An 18024-nucleotide genomic window follows, 5' to 3' on the forward strand; every position below is an offset into this window, starting at 1 on the left:
GTAGCTAAGAGAATATCATTTACGACTCTTGTTAATGCAGTTTCAGAAACCAGACTGAAATTTCTCAAGTATATTATTTGAATCCAGATACGATTGACGTTGGGCAACAACTATTCTCCCAAGACTTTTAGATTGAAATGGGACCTTTGAGACAGGCCTGTAGTTGTTAAGAACTTGTGGATCCAAATTTGACTTCTTAAGGAGCGGTCTAACAACCGCTACCTTAAATTGATCAGGTACAACGCCTGACGCAAGCGATGCATTCATCATACTAATTATAGGTCCTGCCAGTCCTTCGAGGGAATCTTTGACTAGCTGAGTGGGGATGGGATCTAGCGAACAGGTGGTTGACTTTGTCTTATGTCTGTGTTTATGAGTCCACCATAAGAAGAAATCTGAACAGGAGAACATTGAAGTGCTGTGCCGTGATCTGAAGCAGGCCGTTCAGTGCAAGACATCCCAAAAATATACATGAACTGAAACAGTTTTTCATAGAGGAATAGGCCAAAATACCTCCTAACCGCTGCTCAGGTCTGACCAGCCGCTACAGAAAGTGGGGGTTGAGGTTTTTGTCATAAAGGAGGTTCCACTAGCTCCTTAATATAAGGGTTCACGTACTTTTTCCATCAATGACCTTGATTGTTTAAACCATTTGGTCAATAAAGAAACAGCAATGTCAAATGTTGGGCGTGTGTTGTTTGTTAAATCAGACTCTCTTTATTAATTATTATGACTTAGATAAAGATAAGATCACATGTTAGGAGCCATTCATGCAGAAATCCACATCATTCCAAAGGGCTGTTTACAAAAGTTTTTCTCCCAACTGTATGTGAGAGAAAAGCAGAGACGCTCACTGAGTAAGGTGGGGTTGCAGCTTCACAAATCACAAGGACATTTGTACACTCAAAAAGGGACAGGAGCACCCCAGATGGGACTCGAACCCACAATCCCTGGCTTAGGAGGCCAGTGCCTTATCCATTAGGCCACTGGGGCACACTGGGTTGGGTCAATCACGCTGATGAAGAGCCAGTTTTTTTTTTCCTTTGCTTTTTCAAAGGGATCCCCAAAATTAGGAAAGTTAGGCAGCAGAAGGTTTACTGTGACCTGAGAAGGACCGGCATCCAATCACGGTGGTACACACACACACGCTCTCACTCATCTGAGCTACACGGCTACCAAGATGATCTCAGGTGCGCCGAGCTGGTACGGAACATATTGAACTGATTGACGGCGAATTGTCTCTCAGACAGGCTTTTCACCTCTGAGCTCCCTGACTGACAGTAATCAGCTAGGTAGTGAAACAGTCAGCTGCTTCTAAGCCTTAAACAGCTGCATCTCGGCGCTTCCACAGAGAGATGATTTGAAAGCCAAACATCGCCCATTGGGAACACCTTACTATCACTAGTTTAAGAGACTCTTAAGGTCTTGCAGAGGTGCCTGTCTAATAGCATGCGCTTTGCAAGCTATAGGTGTTTAGGCTGAGGCAGAATGCCTGTTAACAAAATGTTTTTCTAAAGGGGCCTCGCACTCTTTTCCAAGCAATGGTCACCATCCCCACCGAGTGTCACAATGTAGTCATGTCCTAGGACATCACCTGTTAGTCTCCATTTGTCTGCCACCAACACTTTAGGTTACGGGGTCACAACCGCACCCCGGAGACCAGAGGAGCCGTTGGCGTTCTGGCGGCGCAGATTGGGCTGAAGGTGGGGCGCTTGAATCTCGCTGTTGGAGGCCGTCTGAAACTGACCCAAGCCTTTCCCTTGAATTAAATGTAAATAAGAAATGAACCCCAGATGCACATGGAATCAATCACGTGTTTCCTTTGAGCAGTTTCAGAGACTGCTCCAGAGTTTACCTTGCACAGATGCGCAAAGATTAATGATGGGGGTGCACGCTTCCAGGCGTCTTACTACTGTAGGGAGTGATTGAGACAATTCGTAGCTTGTGCTCATTTCCCTCTATTCCCCGTGTTACAGTGGTAGGATGACGTAAATTCCTGCTTCGACACGTAACGGGATTATAATCAAGTGGAGGAGCCGAGGGCTTTAGTTTTGTTTCGTTTTCCATGGCGTTCGTAAGCGCGCAAAACAAAACAAGAAAACAATCCAACTACTCCAACTACAGGCTGATCAAGGTATCTCCCCTGCCAGGTAAGCCGAGAGCTGCAGGCGATGAGCCCGGAGCTGAACGGGCCCCACTGGCTCGTTTGTAAGGCCAGGTGCATTGCCAACCACGACCGGCAGGGCAGAGGCCTTGAAGGCGGCCTGGGCTCCTGCAGCTGTCCAGCCACGCACTCTGGTTTCTCTTCATCTCGTACAAATCTTTTGCCTTTTACTAAAGATTTCCAAGTAAAGGAGCATGAATGAGTTCCATACAATTTTTGTGCTTCCCTGCCTTCGGGTGGGGCGCAGCTGGGCTGGTCAAAGAGAGAAAACAAAACCGCTCACAATCGCTCTTATTACGGCGACTGTGGCCATCTGCTCTGCGAGTCCTCGGTCTCCGCCTGTCTGATTGGCGCTCTTTCCTCTGGGAGGCGGGAAGTGTCCGGCCGCAAATATGAAGCGTTACAGCAACGACATGCCATGAGACGATTGATAACGATTTCCATAGGATCCCCGCGGTTGCCTGGCAACCGTCAGCTTTGTGCAGTGGCAGTATCGTAGCCTGTGAGGTTTAGCCGAGGCACGATTATTGCTAGTTGAAAACTTTTCTCGTCAGAGCGTGACATAGTCTTGCAGGCATCGTGCTGTCTAACTGCAATACTATACCGCTGGAGGAAACAGCCCGGGTTCAATGAGCCTTGGAATGTGACTAGGAAAGTGAAGCCTTTTGAAAGAGGTAATGTCGACGCTTTTTTAACAGAGCACCAAAAAAACGTCTTTTTTGAAGGACTGGGCAGTGAGCATTGTTGGTTCAGTGGTAGAATTCTCGCTTCCCATGCGGGAAGCTCTGGTTCGATTCCCAGCCAAAGCAGTGGCTTTTGCAGCGAGTGGCTCCATCACTTGCATCCCCTTGCAACTCGCAACTGAAAACCCACTGAAGCAAAACAGGTGTTAGCCAGGTCAGTACCCGGATGAGGGTGAGCTACAGGGAAAAACAAAGTTTCCAGCTGGAAGCGGTGTTAATGGTGCCGGTGGGGGGGCGCTCACCCTGAGGTCTGTGCGGGTCCCAATCCCCCAGCATAGTGACGGAGACGCTGTGTTGTAAAAGGGCGCTGTCTCTTGGATGAGATGTAAAACCGAGGTCACAGCGCTCTGTGGTCATTAAAAATGACCACCAAAACCTTTGACAAAAGCTCTTGGTAATTGATGGTCTTCAATAATGCTTCTCCTTTAGGTACATTTTAAATCAGCTGAAAAATGCTGTGAAATGGGGGGTCACTTCACGCCAGTGTAGGATTTGGGTTACAAGAACTATAAAACTGCACGAGAAAGCCCGTACACTGAATTACACGGCTTTCAATTCAAAGGAGGGCAAAAGAAATTCCCTGAGTTCGATTTTTTGCAGCACAGAGAGGATTGCTGTCGTGAGGCTGGTTAGCTCAGTTGGTTAGAGCTAATAACACCAAGGTTGTGGGTTCGAGTCCTGTACGGGCCAGGTCCTTTTCTCCTCTCTTACAAAAGCTGTTAGGTTCCTTTCCGTGGTGAGATGGGTTGTCATGCAATGCTGCTACATAGTGCCGACAGACAATTAAATGACAAAAATGAAGAGAGTTAAAGCAGCTGGAAAGGTTTTCTTACAACTTTTGAGCTGACACAGTTTTGGAAAATGTTTTCTTCACGCTGCACTGTACCACATAGGCAGCCAAGAGTCTCCAAAACAAAACAGAATTGACAGTCATATAATGTCCATTAACCCCGGTTTTAAACACAGCATCATGTCTGCCATCATAAGAATATGAGTCCAAAATTTTAGAATATAGTCAGAATGTCTTCTAACCTTACCTGTGGTGTCTTTAATCCCTATTGCTCAATGCATGGTGTACGTACTGCATACATGTGTCTTGAGAATGAGGAATGGGCCCCTAAGACATTTACCTGTTTCACAAATGATCGTATTTTACTAGAGATTCTGTTTGGGATTCAGATGTGCATTCGGACAGCAATTCCTTTCAAGAAATGATACGTTCTGGATGAGGTCAAAGGTGCTGGAACACTGTATTTAGGATGTGTTTGCAGTGATTGTGTCTCCTGCTTCAACGCAGTGATATATAGATGTGCTCCTGTAATTTATTGGTACATGCCCAGGGCAGTAAGTAGTCTGAGGATTTATTTCCAGACGGCATAGAGCAGTGAAACAGTGAAGTAGTGCAGCACACTGGATCATTATATTATTAGAATCTATTCTACCTAAATTATTACATTATACACAACTTGAGCTCTCAGCACCGTACTGAGCCCAGGTGTTTTTCTAAAGCTGTCAGGTGCAGTTCATTTACATGAAGGAAATCTCTTACTGGGTACGATTACAATGCAGTAAGTAGCACAGGCTACTTAGGGAGTAGGCTGATGTGTTTAAAAACAACCAGCGCCAGGCAGGAGTCAAACCTCCAAACTCCTAATCCATAGTCAGACACATTATCCATTGCACCACTGGCCCTGGTGTAACACTGCAGGACTGTAACCCAGTGAGCTTAGCACTGCAACTAGTAAAATATTACCCCCGGTCCATTCTTTTCCAAAAGTGAGAAACACCTGTTTTCTACATTTTGTCTGTTTTAAAACCATATCTCTTTAAACCAAACCAAGAGTTTGTCTTTTGCACTGATATTCTGATTCATTTCGATTTCAAAGAAAAAAAAAACATTACCTTCCAAAGCATCATAAAATTGTCCCTTCCTCCAGACTCTACTTCTCTCTTGTAGTAGTACAGCAGACCTTTCCAGGTGAGCAGATCACAGAGTCCGAAATGAGCTTCCTCCATCAAGCAAAGTACCTGAACATGACTCTGTCATCATAAAAGCGCCCCTGTAATAAAGAAATTAAATCCGAAATCAAGAGGGCAGTTGCCTACTGAAGTTCAAGAAGTCATAAATTTTAACCTAGCAACACATTAAAGGCTGCATCTATACAAGTACGATTCTAGAAATGCTCACCAGATTACGTTTTAAGAAAGAACTGCGCCTCCGGTTCCGCCGAGATCTTAACTCGGATGGCAGGATTCAGAGTCTGGAGTGTGGAATGATGGCGCATGGAGGGTCCACATACTGTGGATCCCTCAGTGATCTTCCGCGTGTTCAAACCGCCAGCGTGTGACTCCCCTGTCCCCCTGACCTCATTGCTCTGCTCTCGCCTCTCTGCAGCTGAGCCCGACTCATGGTAAAGTGGAAAAAAATATGCCCTCAACGTGAGATTTACTCTGGAGTGAGGATAGTTGTTACCTTCTTATCGTTAAAACGGATGTATGTGATGTGGCGACTAGTTTCTTCTCCATTAGCAGGCTTAAGGTTAAAGAAAAAAACATTGCTGACTTCTTTTTTTTTTGCCAGCCGTGAGCGCTGATTAGCGAGGTTTGTATTTCATGTTTTGCAAGTTGCATCCATTTTAAGAAAAACAAGTCGTTCAAGACAGGAAATGAATACTTGCATTTAATTAAGTCTAGACGTATGCGGTTGTCCATACTGACCAGTTCTGTTCGAGAACACAGAACAAAAAAAGGCACCGCTGGGATTCGGACCCAGGATTTTCTGTTTACTAGACAGGCGCTTTAACCAACTAAGCCACGGCACCCCAGGAGTGCTGTCCTTTTGCAGCCACTTGGACACACCACTCAGACACATCTGCATTCGGTGTGTGCTCCGCCTGCTCGCTGAGCAAGTTGCCACCTTTACATACAATAGCAACATCGACACCAAGAGAAAGGATGACAAATGGCTTTTATCTGGAACTTTTCATGTCCAAGGAGCTCAATGTGCTTTCTGTGTACAACAGGGCCACTGAACTCCACACTGGCCACTGAACCACAGCAGTGGCTTGCTGGCTTGACATCTCCCAAGGAAAATGTTGAAATCGCATGTGGAACAGGAAAATGACCCTCGAGTATGAGGGAAAAAAAAGAAAAAGATCAACTGGAGTGCGCCAACCCATGTCAGGACAGCCCAGTTTCGTTGATGAGTTGGCCGAGTGGTTAAGGCGATGGACTGCTAATCCGTTGTGCTCCACACACATGGGGTTGAATCCCATCCTTGTCGCTCTCCATGTCTGACACGTGTGCCTGTGCGCCTTTGGCCCTCCTGTTGTTTGCTCCGGTACTAGAGCCGTACATTTCCTAGCGGTGGCTGAACATGGTATAGTAGGCTAATGTCAGTATCGAGCAGTGACAGTAACAGTATTTACGTGCCGCTGCTCCCAAGTGGCTCTGGTTTGAGACTGTGTTTTCACTTACTTGCAACGCAAACGGAGAAAGCGATTTTTGACAGTCTCTCGAGAGACTGCGCTAGGTGTTTAGGGATAGACTTTGTCAGTTCCCCCTGGGATGATGGCCTCTCAATTAGTTTGTGATTCCTCTAGACGTTTATACACTAGAAGCCTGCTTCATGGCTTAAATCCAAGCTAAGGAAACGAGTTAGAGGTCTGATGCAGAACTGCGAATTCAATGAACGGGAACACTACAGTACATTGCACTGTGTGTGTTAGGAAAGCTGCCCCCTTCTGTCCCTTGTCGACCGAACAGAGGACTGTAAAGGATACCGCCAAGAAACTTTAGGATGCTGGTTGGAATCCAGCTCCAAAGAAGCCCCTTTGGGTGTTATGTCATCAAAAAGTAAGAACAGCGAATCTCCCTTTAATCAAAAGCGCAACAGAACTGTTTTCCGTGGAGGAGGTTTCAGACCCGTAGACCTGTTTTATTCGTAGGGCAGGGCGCATTCCCAAACGCGAATCTCATGTTTTAGAAATGCTTTGGGCGGCGTGAAGTGAAAATAAGAAATGGGCTCCAGATGCACATGGAAGCAATCAAGTGTTTCATCCGAGCTGTTTCAAAGACTGCTCAAGAGCTTTCCTTTCACAGAGGCGCAACGATTAATGATGGGGGTGCACCCTTCAATGCGCCTTATGACTCTAGGGCGTGATTGAGACGTACGTAGCGTGTGCTCATTTCCCTCTATTCCCCGTGTTGCAGTGGTAGGATGACGTAAATTCCTGCTTCGACACGTAACGGCATTATAATCAAGTGTAGGAGCTGAGGGCTTTAGTTTTGTTTCGTTTTCCATGGCGTTCGTAAGCGCGCAAATCAAAGGCAATTCCTGCGTCTAACAGGAATGTAAATGCTTTGGAAAGTGCAGTGTGATGCAGCTTGTAAAATCCTTGTCCACATTTGTGGTTTGTTGATGTTTTTTCTGTCTGCCAAAGTTGCATTTTGACATCCGGACGGGGAGACTTTATCATTTGAACGTGAAGCCAGCCTTAAACCCTCTGAGGCGTGTCTGTCTGCCGGCATGTATCTTGCGAAAGGTATTTTGTTTTTAACGGAGAGCGACTTTAAAAAAGTTTCCGCAGCCACCTCGCACTCCGTGTTAGATTATAGGAGGAATGCGGTGGCGGTGAGCTCGCTGTAGTCGTGGTCGAGTAGTTAAGGCGATGGACTTGAAATCCTATGGGGACTCCCCGCTCAGGTTCGAATCCTGCCGACTACGGCGTCTGCCACATGTCGCCTTGTGCCTGTGCGGCAAAGGCGAAGTGCTGCTTCTCCTTTCCTGGTACTATAAAAATGCTACATCGCTTGGTCCTGCTTCCATGGAAAGCAGTTCTTCAGGTAATTCTACTCTCTTACCAAAGCTGTTAGGTGCCTTTCCGTGATGAGATGGGTTGTCATGCAACGCTGCCACATAGTGCCGACAGACAAGAGTGTTGCGGGAGAAGAGAAAAGTGTTTGAAGTTTTAAGAGTGTCTTAGGTGGAGCCAAAATCAAGTGTCACAAATGCAAGTGGTTGGATTTCCAATGTTTAATATGGTAAAAATAAGCGGAAGTTATCTGCCGGTCCGGCACAGTCTGCCATGCTTTTGTCATATACTGTAAAGTGGTGTCGAACTGGGTGTCGAACTGGAGCCTCACCATTTGCATATGTGAGGCTCCAGTTATACATCGAGTGTCACATTAAATGACAATAATGAAGAGAGTTAAAGCAGCTGGAGAGGTTTTCTTACAACTTTTGAGCTGACACAGTTTTGGAAAATGTTTCCTTCACGCTGGCTGCACTGAACAACACAGGCAGCCAAGAGTCTCCAAAACAAAACAGAATGGACAGTTAGGAGAAAATTCCCACTCGTCCTGAAGTTCCCAAAATCCAGCACTGAGCGTAAACAAAGTGTCTAAGTAGCGTGGGAATGCTAACCCTAAACCTAGCTGGAGTTTGAGCAATCCAGCACTGAGCGTAAAAAGATGAGTCAAAGTAACGTCTAATCGGATTAGTTTCCTTAGAGCTGGTTCAGAGTTTGCTCAAGAGTTTACCTTTCACAGATGCGCAAAGAAGAATGTTGGGGGTGCACGCTTCAAGGTGCCTTACAGCTGTAGGGAGTGATTCGAGACGATTCGTGGCGTGTGCTCGTTCCCATATACCGTACGCCCCGGGCTGCAGTGCTAGGATGACATACAATACCGCTTGGGCACGTAATGGCCTTATATGCAAGTGTGGGACGTGAGGGTTTTCGTTTGTTCGTTTTGTTTTGCTCTGCTTTGCTTTGTTTTGCTTTCCATCGCGTTGGTAAGAGCGTAAATAAAAAGGCGATTCCTGCGTCTACCACTAATGTAAGAGCTATTTCAAGTGCGACGTGGTGCGGCTTTTCAAATGCTTGTGGGCATTTCTCTGTTGTTGATTCTTTTTTTGTGTGTAACAAAGTGGCATTTTCATGTCCGGACGGGGAGACTTTATCATTCCGACATGAAGCCACCCTTAAGTCCTCTGAGGCGTGTCTGTCTGCAAGGCTTGTATTTTGGAAATGTTTTTTTGAAACGGAGAACGACTTTGAAATAGGCTTCCGCCGGCGCCTCTTGATCCAGGTAAGATTGTAGCAAGAACGCAGGGGCGGTGAGGCTTGGTGTAGTCGTGGCCGAGTGGTTAAGGCGATGGACTAGAAATCCATTGGGGTCTCCCCGCGCAGGTTCGAATCCTGCCGACTACGTTGTCCGCCTCCAGTCGGTGTGTTTCGGCGCAAGCAAAGAAGCGCGCCTCTTTGCTGTTCCTGGTGGTTTTAAAACGCCCAATCGCTTGTACCCGCTGCCTTGGAAATAAGTTCTTCAGCGTCCGTGAATGGCATTTTGCAGCTGGAAGCGGATGTCGACGCGGTTTGCACAGAGCACCAAAAAAGCGTCTTTTTTTGAAGGCCCAGGCACTGAGCATTGGTGGTTCAGTGGTAGAATTCTCGCCTGCCACGCGGGAGGCTCGGGTTCGATTCCCGGCCAATGCAGTGGCTTTTGCAGCAAGCGGCTCCATCACTTGCATCCCCTTGCAACTCGCAACTGAAAACCCACTGAAGCTAAGCAGGTGTGAGCCAGGTCAGTACCCGGATGAGGGTGAGCTACAGGGAAAAACAAAGCTTCCAGCTGGAAGCGGTGTTAATGGTGCCGGCGGGGGGGCGCTCACCCTGAGGTCTGTGCGGGTCCCAATGCCCCAGTATAGTGACGGAGATGCTGTGTTGTAAAAGGGCGCTGACTTTTGGATGAGATGTAAAACCGAGGTCACAGCGCTCTGTGGTCATTCAAAATGACCACCAAAACCTTTGACAAAAGCTCTTGGTAATTGATGGTCTTCAATAATGCTTCTCCTTTAGGTACATTTTAAATCAGCTGAAAAATGCTGTGAAATGGGGGGGCACTTCAGGCCAATGCAGGATTTGGGTTACAAGAACCATGAAACTGCACGAGAAAGCCCGTACACTGAATTACACGGCTTTCTATTCAAAGGAGGGCAAAAGAAATTCCCTGAGTTTGATTTTTTGCAGCACAGAGAGGAGTATTGTCGTGAGGCCGGTTAGCTCAGTTGGTTAGAGCGTGGTGCTAATAACGCCAAGGTCACGGGTTCAAGCCCCGTACGGGCCAGAAGATTATCAACTCATCTTCATTTGCAGATTTAGAGGCAGCTTCGATATTCGTTTTACAGACTGTTTTTTTTTTTTTAATATGGGTCACACACATGCCACAGCAACAAAACATCTCTAGAGATGAGGCTATAGATCACCTTTCCATCCTGCAGGTTTTCCTCCCAAAGCCTACGGCACCAACGGCGACCCCTGCTGGCCGGGAGAGCAAAAGCTTACAGCACCTGGTATTCCCAGGCGGACTCCCATCCAAGTACTAACCAGGCCCGACCCTGCTTAGCTTCCGAGATCAGACAAGATCAGGCTTGTTCAGGGTGGTGTGGCCGTAAGCGAAAGCCCCGGCGCCTGACTCGCTACTTGAAGCTGTGTGTGGCGGGGGCTCCGTGCCCCCCGAGCGGGACTGAAGGATCGTTCGTGTGCAACTCTTTGGAAAGGAGCTGCTTTCCAAATCGCATTGCGTGCCTGGATGTTGGCGAATGCGCTCCCTTGTGTTGGCTCGTCCCGCACTGGAGGAGGACAAACAATCTGCACGGAGGAGCACCAGGCAAGTCTTCACCAGACAAAAACCTCCAGTGCACAGCACTCTGGAAACATTTCGGGGCTTTCGCGTGTTTATTTCAGCACGTAAAGCGCACCGGTCCAACACGTCGGCCGGGCGCGCGGCGCCTCCGCCCTCTTGTGGCCTTGCGCCGTCAGAGCAAGAGGCTCCTTCTCGCTGCCCTTCCGCTGTGTTGCAGGGCCCCGAGAGGGAACCCGGAGCGCGCACTTTGTGGGGGGCGGGGGACCGCGTTCGCGCTCTTCCCCCGGTCTCTTGCGCGAGTACTAAATCTCACGGACAGGGGGGCCTCGTCATTGATTGTTACAGGTGAGACGGGGATTAGGAGGAGACCCCGACTGATGGGTAAAGGGGAGCACTAACACCAGAGGGACACCCCCGGCGTCTCTTTTTGAGAGACACCCTGGGGTTTCCTAATGACCAAGGAGGGTCGGGACCTCGGTTTGACGCCTCCCCCGAAGGACGGCGCCTGTTTGTGCAGCAGAGTGTCGCCATCAGGAGGCTGGGGCGTAAGAGAGCCACACAGCCCGCAGGGTGAACGCTCCCTACTGGTCCCAGTCACACCTCTTGCAGGAGCAGCAGCAACCGGAGCTTTTCCGGGGTGGAATCTCCCATCCGGGTGCCGGCCAGGCTCACACCTGCTGGGCTGCCCCGGGGGTGAGCCCAGTCGAGAGTCGCAGGGCCAGATCTAGTCACCGGGGAGAAACGATACAAGTGAAGGATTGCTCGGCTCTTGGCACTTGAAAAGACCGACAAATGTCTCGTTCCCGCCGGAGCTGAATGTACCCGCATGTGTGGTGTCGTCTTCTTCCCCCGCCCCGCTGTGTTTGCTGTATTGTCTCTGAAGCCGCCCCCCCCGAGACGAGACGGGCTGTTCCTGTGCCCCAATTAACACTTTACAGGTGCCATTCCCCGGCATTGTGGCCATTGTCGGTGCTCACACGCGATAAGATAAGGCGGAGGAGAGCAGGGCATGCCCAGCGGCAGACATTCAAGGAGGGGGCAGTGCGAGGTGAGGTGAGGTGCGACACGCCGGAGCCCCGACGCAGCTAATGCGGAGCACTTGTTGGACTGGCATCGAAAGGACGTGTGCGCACGGAGCGAGCCTTCCCTGCGGCTCGCTCCGTACCCTAAAGGTACCAAAAGTCCACTAGTATAAGCATTAAGTCACTGTCACTGTCACCCCTGTTACAATGTGATTGCTACATATCTTCATTTCTTTGGTTTTTATCCAGTGTGTTGAAGTATTTCACAACACTACCTGTAGCCCGTCTGGAAATAAATCCTCATTCTGATTATTGACCTGGGCATGTACCAATAAATCACTGAGCATATATATATATCACTGTGTTGAAGCTAGAGACCTTTATGTAATATTATGATGCTAAAATGTCATTTTCACATATATTAATGTAATAAATGATTGCTTATGCTTTATAAACAAATCTAATTAAAATAAAAGCTTACGTTTTGTATTTATCTTGTACCATAGAACATGATTTTCTTTGTATTTCAAGCCCATAAAGTGTCCAAATGACACACTACATGATATAAGGAAGATTATCACATGCATATCGGTATTATCTTTCTTATGAAAATGCATTCCTTTCATTACCTTTTACTTTTTAAAATGAACTCAAATTGTGTATAATGTAATAATTTAAGTAGAATAGATTCTAATAATATAATGAACCAGTGTGTTGCACTACTTCACTGCTTCACTGCTCTATGCCGTCTGGAAATAAATCCTCAGACTGCTTACTGCCCTGGGCTTGTACCAATAAATTACAGGAGCACATCTATATATCACTGCGTTGAAGCAGGAGACACACAATCACTGCAAACACATCCTAAATACAGTGTTCCAGCACCTTTGACCCCATCCAGAACGTATCATTTCTTGAAAGGGATTGCTGTCCGAATGCACATCTGAATCCCAAACAGAATCTCTAGTAAAATACGATCATTTGTGAAACAGGTAAATGACCGTCTCAGGGGCCCATTCCTCATTCTCAAGACACATCTATGCAGTACGTACACCATGCATTGAGCAATAGGGATTAAAGACACCACAGGTAAGGTTAGAAGTCATTCTGACTATATTCTAAAATACTGGACTCATATTCTTATGATGGCAGTCACTTATGATAGTGACAGAGACGCTGTGTTGCAAAAGGGCGCTGTCTTTAGGATGAAATGTAAAACAGAGGTCACAGCGAGCTGAAAAACACGTTTTGAAAAGTGTGCTTTTCCTGCCCCAGAAGTTAAATGGGGGTGACCAAAGTTGCCCAAACGTGTTTATTTCTGCTGAAAAACCCGTTTTGACAACTTCTGCACAGTGGGGTTAAGGGCTGACTCAGTGGGCTCTAATGAGCCAGGCAGTTACATTGGGATTCCAAGGTTTGAAAAAACACGTTTATTTCGAGCTGAAAAACAAGTTTTGAAAAGTGTGCTTTTCCTGCCCCAGAAGTTAATTGGGGGTGCCCAAACAAGTTTATTTCTCTGTCACTATACTGGGGCATTGGGACCCGCACAGACCTCAGGGTGAATGCCCCCCCGCCGGCACCATTAACACCGCTTCCAGCTGGAAGCTTTGTTTTTCCCTGTAGCTCACCCTTATCCGGGTACTGACCTGGCTCACACCTGCTTAGCTTCAGTGGGTTTTCAGTTGCGAGTTCCAAGGGGATGCAAGTGATGGAGCCGCTCGCTGCAAAAGCCGCTGTATTGGCCGGGAATCGAACCCGAGCCTCCCGCGTGGCAGGCGAGAATTCTACCACTGAACCACCAATGCTCAGTGCCTGGGCCTTCAAAAAAGACGCTTTTTTGGTGCTCTGTGCAAAACGCGTCGACATCTGCAAAATGCCATTCGCGGACACTGAAGAACTTATTTCCAAGGCAGCGGGTACAAGCGATTGGGCGTTTTAAAACCACCAGGAACAGCAAAGAGGCGCGCTTCTTTGCTTCTGCCGAAACACACCGACTGAAGGCGGACAACGTAGTCGGCAGGATTGGAACCTGTGCTGGGAGACCCCAATTGATTTCTGGTCCATCGCCTTAACCACTCAGCCACGACTACAGCAAGCCCCACCGCCGCTGCGTTCTTGCTACAATCTTACCTGGATCGCGAGGCGCCGGCGGAAGCCTATTTCAAAGTCGTTCTCCCTTTCAAAAAAACATTTCCAAAATACAAGCCTTGCAGACAGACACGCCTCAGAGGACTTAAGGGTGGCTTCATGTCGGAATGATAAAGTCTCCCCGTCCGGACATGAAAATGCCACTTTGTTACACACAAAAAAAGAATCAACAACAGAGAAATGCCCACAAGCATTTGAAAAGCCGCACCACGTCGCACTTGAAATAGCTCTTACATTAGTGGTAGACGCAGGAATCGCCTTTTTATTTACGCTCTTACCAACGCGATGGAAAGCAAAACAAAGCAAAGCAGAGCAAAACAAAACGAACAAACGAAAACCCTCACGTCCCGCACTTGCATATAACGCCGTTACGAGCCCAAGCGGTATTGTACGTCATCCTAGCACTGCACCCCGGGGCGTACGGTATATGGGAACGAGCACACGCCACGAATCGTCTCGAATCACTCCCTACAGCTGTAAGGCACCTTGAAGCGTGCACCCCCAACATTCTTCTTTGCGCATCTGTGAAAGGTAAACTCTTGAGCAAACTCAGAACCAGCTCTAAGGAAACTAATCCGATTAGACGTTACTTTGACTCATCTTTTTACGCTCAGTGCTGGATTGCTCAAACTCCAGCTAGGGTTAGGGTTAGCATTCCCACGCTACTTAGACACTTTGTTTACGCTCAGTGCTGGATTTTGGGAACTTCAGGACGAGTGGGAATTTTCTCCTATCTGTCAATTCTGTATTGTTTTGGAGACTCTTGGCTGCCTATGTTGTACAGTGCAGCGTGAAGGAAACATTTTCCAAAACTGTCAGCTCAAAAGTTGTAAGAAAACCTCTCCAGCTGCTTTAACTCTTCATTTTCGTCATTTAATGTGACACTCGATGTATAACTGGAGCCTCACATATGCAAATGGTGAGGCTCCAGTTCGACACCCAGTTCGACACCACTTTACAGTATATGACAAAAGCATGGCAGACTGTGCCGGACCGGCAGATAACTTCCGCTTATTTTTACCATATTAAACATTGGAAATCCTCCCACTTGCATTTGTGACACTTGATTTTGGCTCCACCTAAGACACTCTTAAATCTTCAAACACTTTTCTCTTCTCCTGCAACACTCTTGTCTGTCGGCACTATGTGGCAGCGTTGCATGACAACCCCTCTCACCACGGAAAGGAACCTAACAGCTTCGGTAAGAGGGGAGAAAAGGACCTGGCCCGTACGAGGCTCAAACCCATGACCTTGGCGTTATTAGCACCACGCTCTAACCAACTGAGCTAACCAGCCTCGTAACAGTGCTCCTCTCTGTGCTGCAAGAAATCGAACTCAGGGAATTTCTTTTGTCCTCCTTTGAATAGAAAGCCGTGTAATTCAGTGTACGGGCTTTCTCGCGCAGTTTCATGGTTCTTGTAACCCAAATCCTACACTGGCCTGAAGTGCCCCCCCATTTCACAGCATTTTTCAGCTGATTTAAAATGTACCTAAAGGAGAAGCATTATTGAAGACCATCAATTACCAAGAGCTTTTGTCAAAGGTTTTGGTGGTCATTTTGAATGACCACAGAGCGCTGTGACCTCGGTTTTACATCTCATCCAAAAGACAGCGCCCTTTTACAACACAGCATCTCCGTCACTATACTGGGGCATTGGGACCCACACAGACCTCGGGGTGAGCGCCCCCCCGCCGGCACCATTAACACCGCTTCCAGCTGGAAGGTTTGTTTTTCCCTGTAGCTCACCCTCATCCGGGTACTGACCTGGCTCACACCTGCTTAGCTTCAGTGGGTTTTCAGTTGCGAGTTGCAAGGGGATGCAAGTGATGGAGACGCTCGCTGCAAAAGCCACTGCATTGGCCGGGAATCGAACCCGAGCCTCCCGCGTGGCAGGCGAGAATTCTACCACTGAACCACCAATGCTCAGTGCCTAGGCCTTCAAAAAAGACGCTTTTTTGGTGCTCTGTGCAAAACGCGTCGACATCTGCTTCCAGCTGCAAAATGCCATTCGCGGACGCTGAAGAACTTATTTCCAAGGCAGCGGGTACAAGCGATTGGGCGTTTTAAAACCACCAGGAACACCAAACAGGCGCGCTTCTTTGCTTGCGCCGAAACACAAAGACAGGAGGTGGACAACGTAGTCGGCAGGATTCGAACCTCTTTCTGTCTATTATATACTAAATATTCTCGTCTGTCTCTTGTTTGTATAGAACTAAATGTCCCTGACAATGTACTGTTAGTTTTAATTGAAGAACGGCATTTGTGTTCAAATATATCAGACAAGTTTACGTAACTGCTCATGCGACACTCAGTTGTAATTAGTCAAGAAATAAAGTCGAACAACAGCTGCGGGTTTGATTCTGAACGTATCAGATTGCAGCACCTTTTACTTCAATTGACAAATGATAGAGATTCGAAGAGAGATCCTTCAGACCAGCAAGCAAACCCACGGCTATTTCGGTTTTATATCTAGGCAACGTTGGTGTCTGCAATAGCATACATGAAAGCGTGATGCAATTTCTGTGGCTACATTTGTTGCACGTCATGCACAGTAAGAGTGTTTCTAACACCAAATAAAAAGTCAACAATTAGCGATCACGCCTTCTCCTCAGTTAACCCACTGAAACCCTTGCTGTTAACAGTTCTTTAATGCGTGCTTTACGAGCACCTACATATTGTGTCGGTTCTTTCAGTTTTATTCTTTACGTTTTCAAAGGCATAAGTAGAACACCAGAGGTGCGAACGCAAGATGTGTGGTTATCTGAAGAACTCATTTCCATGGCAGCGGGGCCAAGCAATTCAGCGTTTTTATAGTACCAGGAAAGGAGAAGCAGCACTTCGCCTTTGCCGCGCAGGCACAAGGAGACGTGCGGCAGATGCCGTAGTCGGCAGGATTCGAACCTGCGCAGGGAGTCCCCAATGGATTTAGAGTCCATCGCCTTAACCACTCGGCCACGACTACAGCGAGTTCGCCATCACCGCATTCCTCCTTTAATCTAACACGGCGTGCGACGTGGCTGCGGAAACCTTTTCAAAGTCGCTCTCCGTTAAAAAAAATAAATACCTTTGACAAAATACGTGCCGGCAGACAGACACGCCTCAGAGGGTTTAAGGCTGGCTTCACGTTCAAATGATAAAGTCTCCCCGTCCGGATGTCAAAATGCAGCTGAAAAGTATTGCATGTTCATGTGTATTGCATGTGAAAGTATTGCATAATTGTGTCTGAAAATGAGCAATGGGCACCTGAGAGACTCATTTGCCTGTTTCACAAATGATCATATTTGACTAGAGATTCTGTTTGGGATTCAGTTGTGCATTCTGACAGCAATCCCTTTCAAAAAATGATACATTCTGGATGAGGTCACAGGTGCAGGAACACTGTATTTAGGATGTGTTTGCACTTATTCTGTGTCTCTAGCTTCAACACAGTGATATATATATATATATGCTCAGTGATTTTTTGGTACATGCCCAGGGCAATAATCATTATGAGGATTTATTTCCAGATGTGCTAGGGGTAGTGTTGTGAAATACTTCAACACACTGGATTGCAGGTTTAGACCCCCTGCACTCTTACTCCTTAAAAACCTGAAGCGTCTGGCGTCTCGCCGACGTCGAAAACCCCCCTCAGGCTGTACTCGTACTCGGCTAACTGCTGTGGAACCCTGCGTGAGCAGCCGCTGCGCCACGGTGACGGCTGGCGACCCACGGATGCCCCACTATCGGCCGGCTCCAGCCCCGGCTGGTCCTCTAGAGCCTCCCCACACGGCTCCTCCTCCCGGGTCGGTAGGGGGCCAGGCGGTCTCGGTGCAGGACCACCACTCTCCCCCGTGTTTGCAACCGGACATGGTAGCAGACCTCGCCCACCACCCAGAGTACCTCAGCGGGCCCCTCCCATGATGGCGCCAGCTTAGGGCTGAGGCATTTGCGGCGGCACGGGTTGTACACCCAAACCGAGTCCCCGGGCTGGAAGGCAGGCCCCCTGCAGCGCAGGTCGTAGTGCCGCTTCTACCGGACCCCCGCCTGTGTCAAGTGGGTCCGTGCAAAGCTGTGCACCTGCTGCATCCGCTGCCGCAGGTCCCACTCGTAGTCCGGTCCAGCCAGCGGTGCCGACCCGTCTCCGGGCAGCGGGCCGGAGACCAGGTCCACCGGGGTTCACATTTCCCGGCCCAGCATGAGCGAGGCCGGGGTGCACCCGGTGGATTCCTGGACCGCGGTCCGATACGCCCAGAGCGCAAAGGGGAGGTGGCGGTCCCAGTCCCGTTGGTGCCGGGACACCAGGGTGGCCAGCTGGGTGGT

General features: G+C 48.2%; 8 non-coding genes and 1 pseudogene across 8 annotated transcripts; 5 read left to right on the forward strand and 4 right to left on the reverse strand.

Annotated features, from left to right (window-relative positions):
- Nucleotides 1-920: 920 nt before the first annotated feature.
- trnar-ccu (transfer RNA arginine (anticodon CCU)) lies at nt 921-993 on the reverse strand. Its single transcript has one exon. It is a non-coding gene; the product is annotated as a tRNA-Arg (tRNA).
- A 1297-nt stretch (nt 994-2290) lies between these two features.
- LOC138230315 (U5 spliceosomal RNA) lies at nt 2291-2407 on the forward strand. The gene has a single exon (XR_011186345.1). It is a non-coding gene; the product is annotated as a U5 spliceosomal RNA (small nuclear RNA).
- Nucleotides 2408-2637: 230 nt separating this feature from the next.
- Nucleotides 2638-2717, forward strand: LOC138230244 (U4 spliceosomal RNA; annotated as a pseudogene).
- A 6320-nt stretch (nt 2718-9037) lies between these two features.
- trnas-aga (transfer RNA serine (anticodon AGA)) lies at nt 9038-9119 on the forward strand. Its single transcript has one exon. It is a non-coding gene; the product is annotated as a tRNA-Ser (tRNA).
- A 214-nt stretch (nt 9120-9333) lies between these two features.
- On the forward strand, nt 9334-9404 carry trnag-gcc (transfer RNA glycine (anticodon GCC)). Its single transcript has one exon. It is a non-coding gene; the product is annotated as a tRNA-Gly (tRNA).
- Nucleotides 9405-9961: 557 nt separating this feature from the next.
- On the forward strand, nt 9962-10035 carry trnai-aau (transfer RNA isoleucine (anticodon AAU)). Its single transcript has one exon. It is a non-coding gene; the product is annotated as a tRNA-Ile (tRNA).
- A 211-nt stretch (nt 10036-10246) lies between these two features.
- LOC138230081 (5S ribosomal RNA) lies at nt 10247-10365 on the reverse strand. The gene has a single exon (XR_011186129.1). It is a non-coding gene; the product is annotated as a 5S ribosomal RNA (ribosomal RNA).
- Nucleotides 10366-13310: 2945 nt separating this feature from the next.
- trnag-gcc (transfer RNA glycine (anticodon GCC)) lies at nt 13311-13381 on the reverse strand. The gene has a single exon. It is a non-coding gene; the product is annotated as a tRNA-Gly (tRNA).
- Nucleotides 13382-15577: 2196 nt separating this feature from the next.
- On the reverse strand, nt 15578-15648 carry trnag-gcc (transfer RNA glycine (anticodon GCC)). The gene has a single exon. It is a non-coding gene; the product is annotated as a tRNA-Gly (tRNA).
- Nucleotides 15649-18024: the final 2376 nt, after the last annotated feature.

Source organism: Lepisosteus oculatus, unplaced genomic scaffold (assembly GCF_040954835.1).
Source record: "Lepisosteus oculatus isolate fLepOcu1 unplaced genomic scaffold, fLepOcu1.hap2 HAP2_SCAFFOLD_48, whole genome shotgun sequence".
NCBI lineage: Eukaryota > Metazoa > Chordata > Actinopteri > Semionotiformes > Lepisosteidae > Lepisosteus > Lepisosteus oculatus.